Here is a 16862-nt window from a genome sequence, read left to right as displayed (position 1 = left end):
AGGCAACATCCTAGTAAATCTCCTCTGAACTCTTTCCAAAGCTTCCACATCCTTCCTATTACGCGGTGACCGGAATTGTACGCAATACTCCAGGTGCGGCCTTACCTGTGCCTTGTACAAATGAAGCATGACCTTGTGACTCTGAAACTCAATCCCCTACCAATAAATGCCAACACACCACATGCCTTCTTAACAACCCTATCAACCTGGGTGGCAACTTTCAGGGATTTATGCACTTGCTCACCGATATCTCTCTGTTCATCCATACTGCCAAGAATTTTACTGTTAGCCCAGTACTCATTCCTGGCACTTCTTCTGAATTGTACTACCTCTCACTTTTCTGCAATAAACTCCATCTGCCACTTCTCCATCCAGCTCTGCAGCTTATCGATGTACCTCTGTAACTCTCAGCATCTTCAGCACTATCCACTACCTTAGTGTAATCCACAAATTTCCTAACCCATCCTTCTACGCCTACGTCCAGATCATCTGTAAAAATGACAAACAGCAATGGCCCCAAAACAGAATCTTGTGACACACCACTGGTAACTGAGCTCCAGAATGAACCTTTCCTATTAACCACCACCCTCTGTCTTTCAGCTAGCCAATTTCTGATCCAATTTGCTAAATCACCTTCAATCCATATTTTGTGCAATAGCCTACCATGTGGAATCTTATCAAATGCCTTACTAAGGTTCATATACACCACATCAATAGCTTTATCTTCATCCACCTCTTATATCACCTTTTTGGCAAGCTCAATAAGGTTAGTTAGGCACGACCTACCCTTCACAAAACTGGTTGACTATCTCTAATCAAATTATTCATTTCCAGATGATTATAAATCCCATGTCTTGTAACCTTAACCAACACCTCACCCTCAACCGAAGTAAGGCTCACTGGCCTATAATTACCAGGGTTGACTTGATTTCCTCTTCTTAAACAAGGGAACAACACTGGCTAACTTCCAGTCTTCTGGCACTACTCTTGTTGACAATGATGACATAAAGATCAAAGCCAAAAGCACTGAAATCTCCTCCCTGGCTTCTCCGAGAATCTGTGGATAAATTCCATCCGGCCCAGGGGTCTTCTCCATTTTTAGATCTTCCAAAATTGCTAAAATCTTCTCGTTGTCAACCGCAATCCCATCTAACCTAGTAGCCTGTATCTCATATTCTCTCTATCAGTGCCCTTTTCTAATGTGAATACTGATGAAAAGTATTCATTAAGTGCTTCTCCTATGACCTCAGATTCCACACACAACTTCCCACTTCTACCTTAGATTGGCCCTCATCCTACTCTAGTCATTCTTTTATTCCTGATATACCTATAGATGCCCTTAGGGTTTTCCTTGATCCTATCCTCCAACAATTTCTCATGTCCCCATCTGGCTCTTCTTAGCCCTCTCTTTAGATCTTTTCTGGTGAACTTATAACACTCAAGCTTCTTAACTGAGCCTTCACGCCTCATCCTCACATAAGCCGCTGCCTTCTTGACAAGAGCTTCAACGTCCTTAATAAACCATGGCTCCCTCTCTTGACAACTGCCTCCCTGACTGATAGGCATATACTTGTCAAGGACCCGCAGTAGCTGTTCCTTGAATAAGCTCCACATTTCAAGTGTGTTCATCCCCTGCAGTTTCCTTCCCCATCCTATGCATCCTAAATCTTGCCGAATCGCATCATAATTGCATTTCCCCCAATTATACCTCTTTCCCTGCGGTATATACCTATTCCTGCCCATGGCTATTGTAAACATAACTGAATTCTGGTCACTATCGCCAAATCGCCACTTACCTCCAAATCTAAAACCTGGCCGGGTTCATTCTCTTGTACTAAATCCAGTATGGGCATCACCCATTGTTGGCCTGTCTATATACTGTGTCAGAAAACCCTCCACGCATTGAACAAAAACTGACCATACTATTCCCAGTCAATGTTGGGGAAGTTACCCTGTTATTCTCGCTCCTATCGAGAATCATCTTTGCTATCCTTTTCTCTACATCCCCGGAACAATTTGGAGGCCTATAGAAAACTCTCAACAGGGTGACCTCCCCTTTTCTGTTTCTAACCTCAGCCCAAACTATCTCAGTGGATGAGTCCTCAAATGTTATCTCAGCTGCTGTAATACTACCCTTGATTAATAATGCCAACTCTTTCCCCCCACCCTTTTACCATCTTCTCTGTTCTTATTGAAACATCTAATTCCTAGAAACTGCACCAGCCATTCCTGTTCTTCCTCTAGCCATATCTCTGAAATGGCCACACTGTCGAAATTCCAGATACCAATCCATGCTACAAGTTCACCCACCTTATTTGGGATGCTCCTGGCATTGAAGTACACACATTTCAAATCATCATCCTGATTGCCGATCCCTCTTGCAACCTTGTAAACCCATCCCTCAACCACCTATACACTGGAACTATAATTCAGGTTTCCATTCCCCTGCAGTATTAGTTTAAAGCCTCCCACCCCAAGAATATTAGCAATTCTACCGCCCCCCCCCCCCACAGGATATTGATACTCCCATGGTTCAGGTGAAGACCATCCTGTTTGTAGAGGTCCCACGTTCCCCAGAAAGAGCTCCAATTATCCAAGAATCCAACACCATTCCTGCAGTCACGTGTTCAGCTCTGTGCTCTCCCTGTTCTTTGCTTCACTAGCACATGGTACGGGCAACAAACCAGAGATGACAACTCTGTTTGTTCTCACTCTAAGCTTCCACCATAGCTATCTGAATTTCTGCCTTAGATCCCCACCTTTCGTCCTAACTATGTTGTTGGTGCCTCCCCCTCAAGGATCCCAAAAGCATGATCAGCGACATCACAACCATGGCACCTCGGAGGCAATATACCAATCGTGAGTCTCTCTATCGTTCCCACAAAACCACCTATCTGTCCCCCTAATTGTGGAGTCCCCAATGACTAAAGCTCTGCTCCTCTTCTCCCTTCCCTTCTGAGCAACAGGGATAGTCTCTGCGCCAGAGACATGTGCCTCATTGCTTTCCCCTGGATCGTATGGAACCTATTGTTGATGGTGTCCATCTATCCAACCCAAACTTTGAGTCTGATACATGGATGATCCCTTTGTCATCACAAAACAGAACAAATTAGAGGAAACATTCAACACCATCAACAATATTCTGACGGGCATAAAATTCACAAAAGAGGAGAACGACAGCAGACTCCCATCCCTCGTACATCAGTTAATTGAGAGCTTCAAACCAGCTTCTACAGAAAAACAACAAACACAGACCAAATACTTCAGGAGCATTTCAGAACTGACAGCCAGACTACTGCGACCACTAGGACTTATAACGGCGCACAAACCAACAGCTACCCTCAGACAACAACTCACCAGATCGAAGGACCCGATACCCAGCATGAGCAAAACTAATGTAGTGTACAAAACCCCATGCAAGGACTGCACAAAACACTATATAGGACAAACAGGAAGACAGCTAACGATCCGCATCCATGAACATCAACTAGCCACGAAACGCCACGACCAGCTATCCTTAGTAGCCACACACGCAGACGACAAGCAACATGAATTCAACTGGGACAACACTACCATTATAGGGTAAGCCAAACAAAGAACAGCCAGGGAATTCCTAGAAGCATGGCACTCATCCGCAAACTCCATCAACAAACACATCGACCTGGACCCAATATACCGGCCACTACAGCGGACAGCTGAAACTGACAACCGGAAGCGGCAGGGACAGGCCACGATAAATGCCGGAGGAAACACCACAGAAGCGCTTCATAGGAGGCTCCCAAGCACTGAGGATGTCACCCAGATAGGGGACGAAACGTTTGCAACAAAAATTTCCAGCTCGGCGAACAGAACCACAACAACGAGCACCCGAGCTACAAATCTTCACCCAAACAAAGGAGAATATCACTGACACACATCCTCGAGCATGCGAAACAATGACACGCATGAGAATTCTTGGGGTCATGGCATTCTAACCAGAACTCCATTAATGAACACATTGATTTAGATCCTATCTACCTTCCCTTGGGGGAAAAAAACTAGAAATGACATCACCCGCCTTAAGAAACCAAGACCTATAAATAGAGAGGTGGGACATACCACCAGCACTTCACCGGAAACTCTCACTGATGATGTTATCTGGTATGGTGCTGAAACGTCTGAAAACAAATCTTCCAGCTCAGCAAGCTAACTTACACACTTATCATCAACCTGAGCTACAAATCTTCTCAAACATGTTGACTATCCTGAAACAATTTTTGCCCCTAAAAATCTGGTTTCTCTTTATAACCCTCCTTAAACAAAGGTGCAACATCAGCCAACCTCCAGTCATCAGGCACCTCATTTACATTTACAAATGATGGAAATATTTTTGGGTGGGGCCTTGCAATTTCCTCCCTTCTCACAATTTTCTGGGATACATTAGATCAGTTTGCAAAGATTTATCCACCTTTATATTCTCTAAGACCTCCAGAACTTCCTCTTCTGTAAAGTGAACTGTTTTTAAAATAGCAATATTTATTTCCCTGCATTCTTTAGCCTCCATTTCTTTCTGCACAGTAAAAACTGATGTGAAATATTCATTTAGTATCTCTTCCATCCCCTGGGGTTCAACGCAGCAATGACCATCTCAATTTTTCAGGAGTCTTACTCTGTCTCTCGTTACCCTCTTACTTTTAATGTACTTGTAGAATCTCTTTGGATCAGCCCTAACGTATCTGCCAAAGTTATCTCTCATCCCCTCATTGCTTTCCTGATTTCTCTCTTAAGAATGCCTCTCCCTTCTTCATATTGATTGAGGTTCATTTGAACTAGGTAGTCTATACCTAAAATATTATTATTCATTCATATAGTTGGGGAGGAACCTGCTTGTGTCTACTTTGTGTTTAGGGATGAATCTATAATTAGAGTTGTTAACCCTAAGGATTCTTCGGTGGGTCCTTTCCACAGTGAAATATAGCTGTTCCTGTTTTCGGGCTTTTTTTAATTTCCTATCTGGGTTGATATATTTCCAACATGAAAGGGGTATTCAGCCTGTGTCCAAATAAGGATATCTGTTACCTGGATATCCTAAAAGTTAATTTCTAGCCCCTGAAGGGACAGAGTGTATAAATAGCAATATGAGAACACTTTCACCTTCAAGTTAGCTTTGAAATCACCTGTCATCCTGGCTTATAAATATATATAATAAATAACCATTCATTGCAAATTGCAGGATTAAGTACTGGAACTCTCTATGAAACATCGTGGCAACATCTTCATGATACGAACTACATGGTTTAGGCTTCCAGTACCTTAGCTTCACCTCAGGTAATTGGATTGGTTGTAACCTTGTCCATCCACTTCTGCATCCTGAAAATGATATCCAAAAAGCTGCATGCACTTTTCATCAGGCAATCTGGCCGTAAGGTTATGAACACATTTGTGAAATACATTATCCCTAATTTCTCCATATATCCCTTGTGTGAGTTTCTAGATTAGGCAGTGACTTACATTGCATTATTTAGGTTTTGATGATTGACAGAGCTTTTCTATTTGAGTATTAGTGTGCAAGTTATGCCTTGAACACTGGAAAAGCCTCAGTCCCCACTTTGTTCTTTGATCTTGTGTGACATTGGTCTATGAACCAGATGTTTTCAATTTGCGAGTTTTGAGATTTGTACCTCCGGTTGAGGTTCTGGGTGTGAATTTGCTCGCTGAGCTGGAAGGTTCATTTTCAGGCATACTAGTGAGATTCTGGTGAAACTGGGATGACATGTCCATCCTAGGAAAAGCCAAACAGAGACTTGCACGAGAATTCCTGGAAGCATGGCAGTCCATGCAGAACTCTATCAAGAAACACATTGATTTAGACCGCATTTTCCACCCTCCAAGGGAAAAAGAAAATCGGAAATGACAACACCAACCCAAGGAAACCTAAACAAATAAATAGAAAGCAGGACAACACCAGCGCTTCACCAGAGGCTCATTGATGATGTTCCCTAGTATGGTGGCAAAATGTCTGAAAACTAACCTTCCAGCTCTGAGCAAACTCACATCCAGATGTTTTCATACTCAACGTATGGATAATCTATAGTGCTATCCTAGTTTCCAGAAAGAAACATAATTGGAAGCAGTTCTGCAGTTTGCCAAGTCTCTGCAGCGAGTACATGAACTTCAGTGTAATGTAGCCTATCAAGAACTTGATAGTGTGCTGCCAGCTTGCAGATGCACAATGTTTCTCACTCTTGAGTGACATGAGACACAGTACTATCTTCACGTGGTAACTGAAGATATACTTTTTTACCTTGTTTGGCTGATAAGCCACTTCAACTGTAGCGTTTTCCCGTACATTGTTTCTTGCATTAGAAGGTACATGAGGACATTGTGACCTATATACTGGAGTTGAAACTTTATTGCTGGAACAGCACAGCAGGTCAGGCAGCATCCAGGGAACAGGAGATTCGACGTTTCGGGCACAGGCCCTTCTTCAGGAATGAGCAGAGTGTTCAGCAGGAGAAGATAAAAGGTAGGGAGGAGGGACTTGGAGGAGGGGCGTTGGAAATGTGGTAGGTGGAAAGAGGTCAAGGTGAGGGTGATAGGTCGGAGTAGGATGGAGGCGGAGAGGTCAAGAAGAAGACTGCAGGTCAGGAAGGCGGTGCCGGGCTGGAGGGATTCGGCTGAGACAAGGGGGGATGAAGAAACTGGTGAAGTCCAAGTTCATCCCCTGTGGTTGGAGAGTTCCCAGTCGGAAGATAAGACGCTCCTCCTCCGACCGTCGCGTTGTTGTGGTTTGGCGGTGGATGAGTCCAATGACCTACATATCCTCGGTGGAGGGGGAGGGGGAGTTGAAATGCTGTGCTACAGGGTGGTTGGGTTGGTTCATCCGGGTGGCCCAGAGGTGCTCTCTGAATCGCTCCGCAAGTAGGCGGCCTGTCTCCCCAATATAGAGGAGGCCACACCGGCTGCAGCGGATGCAGTAGATGATGTGGGTGGAGGTGCAGGTGAATCTGTGGCGGATATGGAAGTTTCCTTTGGGGCCTTGGAGAGAAGTGAGGGGGGAGGTGTGGGCACAAGTGTTGCACTTCCTGCGGTTGCAAGGGAAGGTGCCGGGAGTGGAGGTTGGGTCGGTGGGGGGTGTGGATCTGACGAGGGAGTGGTCTCTACGGAAAGCTGATAGGGGAGGGGAGGGAAATATATCCTTGGTGCTGGGGTCTCTTTGGAGGTGGCGGATGTGACGGCGGATGATGCGCTGTACATGGAGATTGGTGGGGTGGTAGGTGAGGACCAGTGGGGTTCTGTCCTGGTGGCGGTTGGAGGGGCGGAGGAGCGGAAAGTGGAGGAGATGCGGTGGAGGGGACCGTCGACCACGTCGGGGGGGAAATTGCGGTCCTTGAAGAAGGAGGCCATCTGTGTTGTACGTATTTTGAACTGGTCCTCCTGGGAGCAGATGCGGCGGAGACGAAGGAATTGGGAGAATGGGATGGCGTTTTTACAGGGGGCAGGATGGGAGGAGCTGTAGTCCAGGTAGCTGTGGGAGTCGGTTGGTTTGTAGTAGATGTCCGTGTTGATTCGGTCGCCTGAGATAGAAACAGAAAGGTCTAGGAAGGGGAGGGAGGAGTCCGAGACTGTCCAGGTGAATTTGAGGTCGGGGTGGAAGGTGTTAGTGTAGTGGATGAACTGTTCAACCTCCTCGTGGGAGCACGAGGTAGCGCCGATACAGTCATCAATGTAGTGAAGGAAAAGATGGGGGGTGGGGCCAGTGTAGTTGCGGAAGATGGATTGTTCCACATACCCTATGAAGAGGCAGGCATAGCTGGGGCCCATGCGGGTGCCCATGGCTACTCCTTTTGTTTGGAGAAAGTGGGAGGATTGGAAAGAAAAGTTGTTCAGGGTGAGGACCAGTTCGATCAGTCGAAGGAGGGTGTCGGTAGAAGGGTACTGGGTGGTACGGCGGGAAAGGAAGAAGCGGAGTGCTTTGAGTCCTTCGTGATGGGGGATGGAGGTGTACAGGGACTGGATGTCCATGGTGAAAATAAGGCGTTTGGGACCGGGGAAGCGGAAATCATGGAGCAGGTGGAGGGCATGGGTGGTGTCACGAATGTAGGTGGGGAGTTCTTGGACTAATGGGGACAGGACCGTGTCGAGGTATGCCGAGATGAGTTTGGTTGGGCAGGAGCAGGCTGAGACGATGCGTCGTCCGGGGCAGTCAGGTTTGTGGATTTTGGGCAGGAGGTAGAAACGGGCGGTGCGGGGTTGTGGGACTATGAGGTTGGAGGCGGTGGATGGGAGGTCCCCTGAGGTGATGAGGTTATGGATGGTCTGGGAGATGATGGTTTGGTGGTGGGGGGTGGGGTCATGGTCAAGGGGACGGTAGGAGGAGGTATCTGCGAGCTGGCGTTTGGCCTCAGCGGTGTAAAGGTCAGTGCGCCAAACTACTACTGCGCCTCCCTTGTCAGCTGGTTTGATGGTGAGGTTGAGGTTGGGGTTGGAACGGAGGGAGTGGAGGGCTGCGCGTTCCGAGGGTGAGAGGTTGGAGTGGGTGGGAGGGGTGTGGGAGTTCAGGTAGCGGTTAATATCGCGGCGGCAGTTTGCTATGAAGAGGTCGAGGGCAGGTAGGAGGCCAGCACGGGGTGTCCAGGTGGACGGGGTGTGTTGGAGGTGGGAGAAGGGGTCGTCAGAGGGTGGGCGAGAGTCTTGATTGAAGAAGAAGGCACGGAGGCGAAGGCGGCGGAAGAATTGTTCGATGTCACTCCGTGTATTGAATTCATTGACCCGAGAACGTGTGGGAACGAAGGTGAGATCTCTGTTGAGGACTGATCTTTCATCCTCAGAGAGGGGCAAGTCTGGAGGGATGGTGAACACACGGCAGGGTGGGGAGCTAGGACCTGGTGTGGGACTGGAGCTGGATGTGGAGGCGGGGTTAGGCCTGGGGGCGGGGACAGAGGCCGCCTACTTGCGGAGCGATTCAGAGAGCACCTCTGGGCCACCCGGACGAACCAACCCAACCACCCTGTAGCACAGCATTTCAACTCCCCCTCCCACTCCACCGAGGATATGCAGGTCATTGGACTCATCCACCGCCAAACCACAACAACGCGACGGTCGGAGGAGGAGCGTCTTATCTTCCGACTGGGAACTCTCCAACCACAGGGGATGAACTTGGACTTCACCAGTTTCTTCATCCCCCCTCCCCCCACCTTGTCTCAGCCGGATCCCTCCAGCCCGGCACCGCCTTCCTGACCTGCAGTCGTCTTCTTGACCTCTCCGCCTCCATCCTACTCCGACCTATCACCCTCACCTTGACCTCTTTCCACCTACCACATTTCCAACGCCCCTCCTCCAAGTCCCTCCTCCCTACCTTTTATCTTCTCCTGCTGAACACTCTCTGCTCATTCCTGAAGAAGGGCCTGTGCCCGAAACGTCGAATCTCCTGTTCCCTGGATGCTGCCTGACCTGCTGTGCTGTTCCAGCAATAAAGTTTCAACTTTGATCTCCAGCATCTGCAGACCTCACTTTCTCCACCTATATACTGGAGTTTTACATGATGTGGTTAAACCAGATGCTTTATGATATTGCCATAACTGCAGCACATTCTGCATTACATTCCTGTTTATCACAGTGGCTTTCACTAAACATGCCTCTTGACATTAACATTGACACTCACACAGGTCCGTATACCAATTCAAATAGTGTTAATCTTGTTAATTCTTGTCAATTCATTATCCGTTTGCTTATAACCTGAATGTGCTTGGGATGTGTCTTTAATTATTTACCACTTTTTTTTAAAACTTATGATCAAATCAAAACAGTTCTGTCAACACATTTTACCAATCTTACTCTGGCACCTAGATATTTTTAGCGTTGACACTGAAACAATTTGTGATGATATAAGAGCTATCTCAACTGATGCCAAGGCACATTGTCTTTACAAAGTGCTCATTCCAAGATCTGTAATTGCTGACATCAGTGATGTTTTTCCTGGTAGGTCTATTGTTTCCATTTCAACACTTGCGTTTATTTTGAACTCATCTTTTGGCATGGTCATCACAAGTTGTCCTTCAGAAGATAGTGAGCCACCTTCATTAGTCTGCAGGTGTCTCGTTTTATTTATAAAAGAGCTCCAAGATTTTGACTGTGTTGTTGCAGATGGTGGGCGTTCTCAGCCTTCTGCTGCCCTTATTGTTTGCAGAGGTCACATTTGATAGATATTAGCCTGAAGAAGAAAATTGCTTGTATGTGTTGCTTTATTGGAACCACAATATGTTGATGAAAGTCAATGTAATTTGCTTTGTCGTGGAGCTTCTTGAATGTTTGAGCAGCATTTAACCAGGCAAGTCAAAGTCTTCCATCACATAATTTGTGTTACGGATGATAGAAAGTTTATGAAGTCAGGTGATGAGTTATTCATGCTGAATTGTACACATCCTATACCTGTAGCTAGTCCAGTTAAGTGTCTGACGAGTGGTGTCTTCCCCCTAGCTGGATATTCATGGTGGGTGACTATGGGTGGTAATGACGTTGGTTGAGTGTGGGGTGTTTGAAAACCACAGCAGGTCAGGCAGCATCCAAGAAGCGAGGGAATTGATGTTTCGGGCATAAGCCCTCCATCAGGAATGAGGCCTGTGGGTTGGGCTGAGAGATAAATGGGAGGGGGGTGGGGTTGGAGGGGAAATAGCTGAGAAAGCGACAGGTGGATGAAGGTGAGTGAGAAGGTGATAGGTGAGAGGGGGCAGTGATGGGCAGGGTCCAGAGGGTGGTGCTGAGTTGGAGCTTGGGACTGGGATAATGTGGAGGAGGGGAAATGAGGAAGCTGTTGCAATCAACATTTATCCCATGTCGTTGCATCGTCTCAAGGCGGAATGTGAGGCATTCCTCCTCCAAGTGTCGAGTGGTAACGGTTTGGCGGTGGAGGAAGCCCAGGATCTGATGTCCTTGTCGGAGCGGAAGGGCTATTGAAGTGTTTCAGCCAGGGGACAGTGGGGTTGGTGGGTGCGGGTGTCCCAGAAATGTTCTCTGAAATGATCCGCAAAAACATGTCCTGTCTCCCCGATGTAGAGGAGACCACACTGGGTGCAACGGGTGCAGTAGATGACATTGGTAGATAACATTGGTAGATATACAGTGAATTTCTGACAGATGTGCAAGGATCCCTTGTGGCCTTGGACAGAGGTGGGGTGAGTGGTGCGGGTGCAGGTTTTGCACTTCCTGCGGTGCAGGGAAAGATGCCAGGAATGGGATGTGAGCTGGTGGAGAGTGTGGACCTGACGAGGGAGTTGCAAAGGGAATGGTCTTTTTGGAATGCTGATAGGTGTGGGGAAGGAAATATATCTCTGGTGGTCGGGTCCATTTGGAGGTGGCGGAAGTGGCAGAGGATGATTGGATGGAACATGATCACCAGGGGGGTTCTGTCGTTGCGTTGGGAGGAGTGGTGTTCAAGGGCAGTGGTGCATGAAGTGGAGGAGATGCACCGGAGGGCATTGTCAATCACGTGGGAAGGGGGCCATCGGGGACTTTGAGGTGGAATTGGTCATCCTGGGAACACAAGCGGAGGAGGTGGAGGAATTGGGAATAAAGGAAAATATCCTCACTTTCCCCTGATGATGTTGTATATCCATTTTTTGAAAATGATCATTGCCTGTGCTTTGTGACACTAATGGTAATTGTCGTTTATGATCCTGAACGTTGTTTAGGTCTTCCTGTGTCCTTCCACTAAATGCTTCACTATAGTTGTTGAGAATGGAAATGAGCATTTAATCGTTTTGCCTGAGACACTACCCTGAGGAAATCTTGAATTGAGGGCCTGGAGCTGAGATATTTGCTTTGCAACTTCTTTGAGCTGTTAATGACTCTAATCAGTGAAGAGTTTCCCCCTAATTACAATTGACTTCACTTTTACAAGGACTTTTTGCTTGTTTAATGGTGAGAGTAAGTACTATTGCCTAATCATGGAAACTAGTACTTTTGGTGCTTGATTGGACAAAGGCTGTTGTCCGGAGCCAAGTGATCCTGATGGAACCTAAACTGAGCATCAGTAAGTAGGTTATCAGCAAGTAAGTGCTGCTTGATATGCTCTGACACCATTCCTTCACTTCATTGTTAATGAGAGTACGCTGATAGAATTCTAGTTGACCAAATTAGATTTGTTTAGCATTTTATGAGCAGGATGTACCTAGATGTTTTTCTTGGGTAAATGCTAGAGTTGTAGCTCCATTGGAAAAGCCTGACTAGAGAAACACCTTGTTTTAGAGCACATCTTCACTTTTGTTGGGATGTTGCTCGGGCATGTAGGCTTTTCATCCAATCATTTTAGCTGTTTTTTTATGTCACGTGATATAATGTGAATTGACTAAAGATTGATATCTGTAATAGGATTGATCTCCAGAGATCAAGGTGAATCAGTATTTCTGGTTAAAGATCTTGTAAGAACTTCTTCAGCTTTGTTTTGCATATGGGTAATGGCTCTGCTATCATTTAAGGATATAACTGTTACCACAGGTTTATTTTAATTGTCCATGACCAATTGTGACTACAGAGTTTTTGCCTGATCTATTGGTCATAGAATTCTGAATTGTGGAATTCTGTTTGTGGCACTCATACATTCTGTGTATGTATGTTGGCATTAATGTACAGTTCTAATGAAAGGTCAATCATGTGTTGATGTATGCATTTTCCAACAGGAGTTGTAATAATGATCAGGAGCTGTTTTCAAATACTAGTGCATTGGCTGACCACTAACACTTGATGTTATCTTATAACATCCATGAACACTCATACTTATGAATGTGATCCAATGCAGGGGTGTAATTTTAAAGATCTAACTTGCAAACATTTCCTATTCTTACAAATGGGTACTTTAAATTACACTGCATATGTTGTGATTGATGTATAAATCAACTTGCAAAAGGACTCCAGAATGGAACCCATTTGCAATATGGAGACTGCTGTACTTAGCAAAACATGAGATGAACATTTTCTGCTAGGACTGATTTTAGTTTAACACCCGAGTTGCAAGTGGAGATGTTTGATATTTGGAACCTGTCATTCATTAACTCATTCTAAGAAGATTGGATGATTGAACATTTGATTTCATTTTTGTGGCATGTTTAGTCTCATTTTTCTGGATCATATTTATTTAAAAAACAAAAGATGACATTTTGGCACGTCCAAAATTCGGGCAGGGACTGCAGTCTGAACAAATTTGTAGCCTTAATGACTAAATGAAAGACTGAAAGAAGGCACACTGCCGGCTTCCTGTTCGGATAAGCAAAAGACTCTTGACATGCAATTTTCCCAGGCCGAAAGGTGTGTTTAAGATCATGTAAAAATTGCAGGAAGTAACATCTGGTCAGCACCACAAGATGATCCTGCACTCTTCTGGCTTCCTCACTAACTCTGTAGTAGGAAATCACTATTTCTCAGTGTAAGTACTTAGAAGAGCAGTTATCAGTAATTGTACGATTCCCTCATTCCCATAAGTGCAGCCAATCTGTACTGTTTCTACAAATCAAAAGGTTCAGGAAACTGCATCCAACAAGAGTTTTGGTGAACTGTCAAACTGGAGAGACTTTTGATTAGTTATATTGAAGCGTTCAAATATGAGATATTGGTGTTTAGCTCATCAGTATGCTTTCACTGCTTATTTGATGATTGCCTTATTGGAAGGCACCTCACTTATTAATCACTAAACCCATCTACAACTGCCCTCTTTTTTTCTAGTTGTCTCCAGAGTATGAGAACAGCTTATGTAACTACTATCTACCTTTGCTGAGGCACACCACTGAAATGCTCCAACTTCAGTAGGCGCAACACCAGCTTTTTTTTTGAGTCACAGCCTTTCCATATAACAATGTGCTAGCTACAGAGATCCATTCACAAAGAAAGAAAACTCCTAAACAAGCATAGAGTCAACACTTGCACCATGTCTAAAATACTATGCTTCAGGAGGTTGTGCTCTAAAGGCAGATCACTGCTATCTTCCGTGGTATCTGTAGAGAGGTTATGATGAAGTTGTAAGGTATGTTGCCCTAAGGTTTTCTATGCAGTGTTATGTTTTTTGCCTGTCTTGACCTTGAGTTACATACTGGAATCCTTGGATGAAAACGTTGAAGGTGTTCCAGCTGCAGCTGACATCCTCCACTAGTTCCATCCATGCATGCTCAGTTGGAAAATCTGCTGTCCTGCTTGTGCTCTTATCATCGTAGTCCTTCAGCTGTGCGTGTCTAGGTAAGAGTAGGAGGAAAGGAACGAAGTGGTGCTGGTTATGACCTACAATGATAACTCAGCTTTTGTTTCACAGGGAAATTATAGAGATAAATGAAATTTAGTTTGCTAATAAGGTAAGTTATAATAGGGCAGAATAGTGGCTCAGTGGTTAGCACTGCTGCCTCTTGGTAATGAGCACCCAGGTTCAGTTCCACCCTTGTGTGGAGTTTGCATGTTCTCCCCATGTATCTATGTAGGTTCCTCCCACAGTCCAAAGATTTGATAGTTGGGTGGATTGGCTGTGCAAAAATGCCCATAGTGTCCAGGGATGCGTAGGCTAGGTGGACTAGCCATGGGAAAATGCAGGGTTACAGGACTGGATAGGGTTGAATGGGATGCTCTGCAGGGGGGGGGCGATGTATACTGGATGGGCCAAATAGCCTGCTTCTACACAGTAGAGATTCAATGATGAACATAAAGTGAAAGCTTCCAGAAAATTTTGTATTTTGTTTAAACAGATTCCATCTGTGGTGAGAGGAAGTTTCAAATTGATGACCTTTCTGGCAGCATTTCCCTTTATAAATGCTACTTGACCTACACATTTCTGGCAAATTTCTATTTTTACTTCACTTATCGCATATATATAGTTTTTTGTTTTTGAAAGAATGCTGAGATTACTGCAAATGCAAAAAGTTCAGTCCCTTAACAAATCCAAACGATTGTTTTTTTAAAAATATCCTTCCTCATGTCTTGTTAATCAATAAGTCAGACCTAGAATATTGAAGGACATGTGAGAGCATTGGATATAGGGCTTTATTAATACTACCTTAATACTCTTTACTCTGTATACCTAAATATTGGGTAACAAAGATAACCCGGAAAATGGGATTAATTTGTGAGACACCAGACATACTGAACCTAAGGAATATGGAGTTTTGAAATTTCACTCATCCTTTACTGAATGCATTTGTTATTTGGTAAGGCACCTCTTGTGCTTTGCTCAGGTTGTTTGTATGAGCCGAGACGGAGATTAGAAGGTTATTCAGATGTGGATGCACATCACATTGATACGCATCACAGTATGTTCAATTCATCCCAAGGCTTCCATTGCAGTGTTTCTTGGTGGTGGTGTCACATGCTCACTTATTGTCAGCTGGCTTAATCACTTACCTTCTTTCCAACCTTAGGTCAGACGTGGGCTAATTGTTGATTTGTGTATTCTGTTCCATTTGCAACCTCTGAGAATATAAAGCAGTCCAAAACAAAGTACAGGACAACTCACTCCCAATATTTATTACTGTGCTATCGCATCTGATATAGCTTTATAAATATGATATTCAGGCTGTTGCTTGATTGGCTTGTGGGACAACTCATATAATTTTGGTACAGCCACCATTTAAGACTTTGCAAGGTCAACAGAGCTGGGATTGCCATTATCATTTCTGGTGTATAGGTCAGTTGTGAGGTCCGTGATGGTTTGTAGGTCAGACCAGATAATGACAGATTTTACGACAAATGGCAATGGTTTTGTGGTCATCATTAACCCCCTTTTTAATTCCAGATTTAAATGGTGCATCTTGAGTTCAGTTACTATGATTTGGAATTCAAACCAATGAATTAACCTTGATTACTGGTCCGGTAATACTCCCAAATAGCCATCGCCTCCCCCATAAACTTATATTGCCACAATTAGTGCAAGTCTCTGGTTTGTTAGTCTCTGGTTTGTTAGTGCTACCGCTTCCACTATGCAATGAGTAATCCCTGACCTGATCCTCCACTGCCTTTCCACAATCTATGAAATACATGTCAGGTGTGTCTTAAATTCTATTTAATTGTTCAAAGATGTTGCTAGCTAGGCCAGCATTTATTGCCCATCTCTAATTGGCTAGATGAGTTCAGAGTCGACGACATTGCTGTGGTTCTGCACTCGCATGTAGTCCAAACCAGATAAGAAAAGCATATGTCCTTCCCTAAAGGGCATTAGTGAAAAAGGGCATTAGTGAACCAGGAGGCTTTTAATAATTAGGCCGGCTCTTTCTTCCAGATCTTTCTATTGAAGTCAAATTCCACTATCTGCTATAAGTTACCCAGTCCCCTGAGCATTGACTTGAGATTCTGAATTGCTAGTCCATTGACATTACCACTACACCATTGTCTCCTGTTCAGCTCCAACGACGCATTAGAAGCTTAGCTTCTGGGACCTGGTTGGTTCTAACTTAATTGGCATACCATCCATAACCTTAAATATTCACTGCTTCCACAACCAGTGCACTGAATGCAGTGTGTACTGTCTACAAGATGCACTGCAACAATTCACCAGGTTATTTTTACCAGCACCTCCTGCGCTTGCAATCTCTACTGTCTTGCAGAACAAGAACATCACTTGCAAATTTCCCACCCACATTGCTCACCATCCAAACTTGAAAGTAATATCTAGCTGTTCCTTTGTTATTGTAGGGAAACTTGGAATTCTACCTAACAGCACTGGAAGAACTGGCAGCACCACTACAGCAGTTTGAAAGGGCAACTGTAGCTAGCTACCATCCATGCCAGTTATAGATTTGACTGTTAGTTAATGTTGGCGTTGCCAAATGCCTGTCATCTCTGCAAAAATAGTGTGTAGTATCATCTGAGGCTACTCTTGCAGTACCAAGCTAATTCATTGTAGGCTAAGATACTGG

The 16862-nt window shown here is 44.9% G+C and overlaps 1 protein-coding gene across 7 annotated transcripts in view; it reads left to right on the top strand.

Annotated features, from left to right (window-relative positions):
* LOC122554413 (mesoderm induction early response protein 1-like) overlaps positions 1–16862 on the top strand; it is a 62859-nt gene that overhangs the window by 9151 nt on the left and 36846 nt on the right. The window lies entirely within an intron of this gene.

The sequence above is a fragment of the Chiloscyllium plagiosum genome, unplaced genomic scaffold, assembly GCF_037043375.1.
Source record: "Chiloscyllium plagiosum isolate Xiang-an unplaced genomic scaffold, Cpla_swu_hap1 HiC_scaffold_9, whole genome shotgun sequence".
Taxonomy (NCBI): Eukaryota; Metazoa; Chordata; class Chondrichthyes; order Orectolobiformes; family Hemiscylliidae; genus Chiloscyllium; species Chiloscyllium plagiosum.
Note: the sequence above shows the minus strand (reverse complement) of the source record. Positions and strands in the feature narration are given on the sequence as shown.